At 45.6% G+C, this 5,119-nt stretch overlaps 2 non-coding genes across 2 annotated transcripts; both read left to right on the forward strand.

Moving 5' to 3' along the window:
* The first annotated feature begins 1,160 nt into the window (after nucleotides 1-1,160).
* On the forward strand, nucleotides 1,161-1,247 carry trnastop-uca. Its single transcript has one exon. It is a non-coding gene; the product is annotated as a tRNA-Sec (tRNA).
* Nucleotides 1,248-3,925: 2,678 nt separating this feature from the next.
* Nucleotides 3,926-4,012, forward strand: trnastop-uca. Its single transcript has one exon. It is a non-coding gene; the product is annotated as a tRNA-Sec (tRNA).
* The last annotated feature ends 1,107 nt before the right edge of the window (nucleotides 4,013-5,119 follow it).

Here is a 5,119-nt window from a genome sequence, read left to right on the forward strand (position 1 = left end):
ATCTTAAGTTGTAGGACAGAAACATCAGTTTCCTCTCACATGCAGGTACCATAAGCATCGAGGATATAATCATCCGCCATCAGCTTCGGTGATTTGGTTATACAGTTCCGGTGTCAGATACCAGGGTCCCAAAGCAGGTCATCTTCTCCAGGCTCAGTCAGGGCAGAGGAGCACAAAAGAAGCGCTCCAAGGATGTGCAGAGGTCCAACATGAAGAGTGGCAACGTTGACATTCATACCTGGGAGATCGTCACCTTGGACCGAAGCTCGAGGCAGCAGAGTCTGTGGTGAAGGATCGCCAACATTTTGAGCCGCAACGACAAGAAAATGAAGAGGAAGAGCCCAAATGGCAAAACGTTCATGCCATGACCCGAAGTGATAACACATGACCACACATCCCGCATGACAACAAATGCCCCAAATGCCATAAAGACTGCACATCTGGAATCGGTCTCGTCAGTCATCTTCAGAATCACGGGACACAATCATCCTCACTAGCGAGGGATAGCCAATAATAAGAAGAGCAATAATAGTAATAAAATACAGCGGCCTGAGAAGGTGTACAAGTCACTGGCCTCTGTTCTCTCTGGGCCCTCTCCTTGGCCGGCTAAGCTTTTCATTTTTTCCCACCTATTCCAATGCCTCTCCAAACAGTCAGCATCCAGGTGTCATGGCCCCGAGTCACTGTCTTCTAGTGTGGATGTCCGCAATTTTGATACCTGGCTTGCAGGTGTCCTTGTAACAGAGGTATGGAATCCCAGGAAGACATGAGCCAGTGACCAATTCACCATTCAAAATGTCTTTGTGTGTAAGGCAGTCATGCACCCGATTAACGTGGCCGAGCCAGCACAGACTTTGTGGGCTTAACAATGACTCTGTGCTGGTGGAATTAGCAGGCTCCAGCACTTCTGAATTGGCGACCTTGTCCAATCAGAATGTTCAATATTTGCATATGAGTCTGCAGATTGTGATGGGTTTGCAGGCATCATCCATGTGAACTGAGTTGAAACTTCTTTGCTGCAGTGATTTCAGTTTGTAATTTGAAGACTTGCGGAATAATAGTCAGAGAGATATTTTAAAAAGCACAGAATAAATCGCTGCAAACTAAAAAGGAGGAAGACATTAGTGGTTTATATACCGCTCCGACAAAAAATAAATAATGCCTGGATGACTCTCAGTGGTCTGGGGTGCAGGCTTCAAGCCTGTAGCTGTCTAGCAACAGAGTGGTTCAATTCCACCTCTCAGGCGTGCCTACTAAATGGATGTATTTTGGAAAGTCCTTTCTTTCCATTTCATTTGTTGGAGACATAATACTCTGTCAACAGCAGCAGTTGGCTGTACTACATCTTGTACAGCGATGGTTTGTACCGTGTTTCCCAACTCGGTGTGAGCTGGAGGAGCTCCACTCTGGCATGGCAGCTCTTGGCTGCGTTTGTTGCAGAGGTAGCATGTTGCTGGGTCCAATTTGAAGACTTTTTCAATCAAGTATCAGTCGCTGAAGAGAGTGTTTTCAACTCCACCCCACAACACCTAATTAGGGATGAGCTCAGAACTCCACCAACGTCTATGGAGATGATGCAAGCCATCACACAAATGAAGGAAGGAGGGAGGAGAGGAACTAACATTACAGCTCCATGCCCTGATCCCACAGAGCTGGAATGAACAGGACGTCCCAAATTAACTCAAGGACACCATCATTGTGACAATCTTCTAGAAAGAGGACAAATGCAGTGGTGCAAATTACACAGCCATCTCCCCTGATTCCCATTGCAGAAAAGATCGTTACAAGAACCCTTCTGAATCGACTTATTATGCTTGCTCAAGAGATACTCCTTGAATCTCAATGTGGCCTTAGGCTATCAAGAGGCACGGCCAACATGATTTTTACATGTCGCCAGCTACAAGAAAATATGTCACGAACAAATCAACCTCTCTACATAGCGTTCTTTGATTTGACAAAGGCACTTGACTCTGTAATTCATGAGGGACGCTGGAAGATTCTGCTGAAATATGCAAGTCCTCCAAAATGTTCCCACCCTCTGCCTGTTTCATGATGAAATGCGAGTGGCGATCCTTAACAATGGATACATTAGTCTGTTTGCTGTTAAGACGGATGAGAAACAAGGTTGAATGGTCGCTTCAACTCTGTTTTTGACCTTCCTTGCTTCTTTGCTCCGTCTGAATAGAGACAAGCTCCCCGATGGATTGCAGCTTACAACTGGAATGGACAGTAAACTATTTACTCTCAGATGAATCCAATCACAAACTAAGACCTTGCCGACCCCAGTCACTGAGCTCCAATACGCTGGTGATGCTGCAGCAAATGCTGTATTGGAAATGGAAATCCAGAGAATCATTGATGTATTTACTGAGGTATTTGAGAAGATGGCATTGACACTCAACATTCAGATAGCTAAAGCCTACCATCAGTAAACTCCAAATGCAGAAGTCCTTCCCCCATTGATTAGGATTCATGATGGGTGCCTGGGAAATTTGGAACACTTCCAGTAGCTTCAATGGTATCTTTCATAGACGGCTGATATTGACAAAGAGATCGAACACTGCCTGAAATCTATTGGTGCAGCCTTTGGTCAACTGAGGAAGCGAGTGGTTGAAGACCATGATGTCAAAATTAACACCAAACTCATGGTCTACCATGCGGTCGTGGTCAATTCTGTACTGCATTGGGCCGAAACATGGGCAACGCATCAATGGCACCTCAAAGCTCTGAAGTCAATGCATCAACGCTGCCAGCGCAGACCTTACATCTTAAGTTGTAGGACAGAAACATCAGTTTCCTCTCACATGCAGGTACCATAAGCATCGAGGATATAATCATCCGCCATCAGCTTCGGTGATTTGGTTATACAGTTCCGGTGTCAGATACCAGGGTCCCAAAGCAGGTCATCTTCTCCAGGCTCAGTCAGGGCAGAGGAGCACAAAAGAAGCGCTCCAAGGATGTGCAGAGGTCCAACATGAAGAGTGGCAACATTGACATTCATACCTGGGAGATCGTCACCTTGGACCGAAGCTCGAGGCAGCAGAGTCTGTGGTGAAGGATCGCCAACATTTTGAGCCGCAACGACAAGAAAATGAAGAGGAAGAGCCCAAATGGCAAAACGTTCATGCCATGACCCGAAGTGATAACACATCACCACACATCCCGCATGACAACAAATGCCCCAAATGCCATAAAGACTGCACATCTGGAATCGGTCTCGTCAGTCATCTTCAGAATCACGGGACACAATCATCCTCACTAGCGAGGGATAGCCAATAATAAGAAGAACAATAATAGTAATAAAATACAGCGGCCTGAGAAGGTGTACAAGTCACTGGCCTCTGTTCTCTCTGGGCCCTCTCCTTGGCCGGCTAAGCTTTTCATTTTTTCCCACCTATTCCAATGCCTCTCCAAACAGTCAGCATCCAGGTGTCATGGCCCCGAGTCACTGTCTTCTAGTGTGGATGTCCGCAATTTTGATACCTGGCTTGCAGGTGTCCTTGTAACAGAGGTATGGAATCCCAGGAAGACATGAGCCAGTGACCAATTCACCATTCAAAATGTCTTTGTGTGTAAGGCAGTCATGCACCCGATTAACGTGGCCGAGCCAGCACAGACTTTGTGGGCTTAACAATGACTCTGTGCTGGTGGAATTAGCAGGCTCCAGCACTTCTGAATTGGCGACCTTGTCCAATCAGAATGTTCAATATTTGCATATGAGTCTGCAGATTGTGATGGGTTTGCAGGCATCATCCATGTGAACTGAGTTGAAACTTCTTTGCTGCAGTGATTTCAGTTTGTAATTTGAAGACTTGCGGAATAATAGTCAGAGAGATATTTTAAAAAGCACAGAATAAATCGCTGCAAACTAAAAAGGAGGAAGACATTAGTGGTTTATATACCGCTCCGACAAAAAATAAATAATGCCTGGATGACCCTCAGTGGTCTGGGGTGCAGGCTTCAAACCTGTAGCTGTCTAGCAACAGAGTGGTTCAATTCCACCTTTCAGGCGTGCCTACTAAATGGATGTATTTTGGAAAGTCCTTTCTTTCCATTTCATTTGTTGGAGACATAATACTCTGTCAACAGCAGCAGTTGGCTGTACTACATCTTGTACAGCGATGGTTTGTACCGTGTTTCCCAACTCGGTGTGAGCTGGAGGAGCTCCACTCTGGCATGGCAGCTCTTGGCTGCGTTTGTTGCAGAGGTAGCATGTTGCTGGGTCCAATTTGAAGACTTTTTCAATCAAGTATCAGTCGCTGAAGAGAGTGTTTTCAACTCCACCCCACAACACCTAATTAGGGATGAGCTCAGAACTCCACCAACGTCTATGGAGATGATGCAAGCCATCACACAAATGAAGGAAGGAGGGAGGAGAGGAACTAACATTACAGCTCCATGCCCTGATCCCACAGAGCTGGAATGAACAGGACGTCCCAAATTACCTCAAGGACACCATCATTGTGACAATCTTCTAGAAAGAGGACAAATGCAGTGGTGCAAATTACACAGCCATCTCCCCTGATTCCCATTGCAGAAAAGATCGTTACAAGAACCCTTCTGAATCGACTTATTATGCTTGCTCAAGAGATACTCCTTGAATCTCAATGTGGCCTTAGGCTATCAAGAGGCACGGCCAACATGACTTTTACATGTCGCCAGCTACAAGAAAATATGTCACGAACAAATCAACCTCTCTACATAGCGTTCTTTGATTTGACAAAGGCACTTGACTCTGTAATTCATGAGGGACGCTGGAAGATTCTGCTGAAATATGCAAGTCCTCCAAAATGTTCCCACCCTCTGCCTGTTTCATGATGAAATGCGAGTGGCGATCCTTAACAATGGATACATTAGTCTGTTTGCTGTTAAGACGGATGAGAAACAAGGTTGAATGGTCGCTTCAACTCTGTTTTTGACCTTCCTTGCTTCTTTGCTCCGTCTGAATAGAGACAAGCTCCCCGATGGATTGCAGCTTACAACTGGAATGGACAGTAAACTATTTACTCTCAGATGAATCCAATCACAAACTAAGACCTTGCCGACCCCAGTCACTGAGCTCCAATACGCTGGTGATGCTGCAGCAAATGCTATATTGGAAATGGAAATCCAGAGAATC

Source organism: Carcharodon carcharias, chromosome 5, assembly GCF_017639515.1.
Source record: "Carcharodon carcharias isolate sCarCar2 chromosome 5, sCarCar2.pri, whole genome shotgun sequence".
Taxonomy (NCBI): domain Eukaryota; kingdom Metazoa; phylum Chordata; class Chondrichthyes; order Lamniformes; family Lamnidae; genus Carcharodon; species Carcharodon carcharias.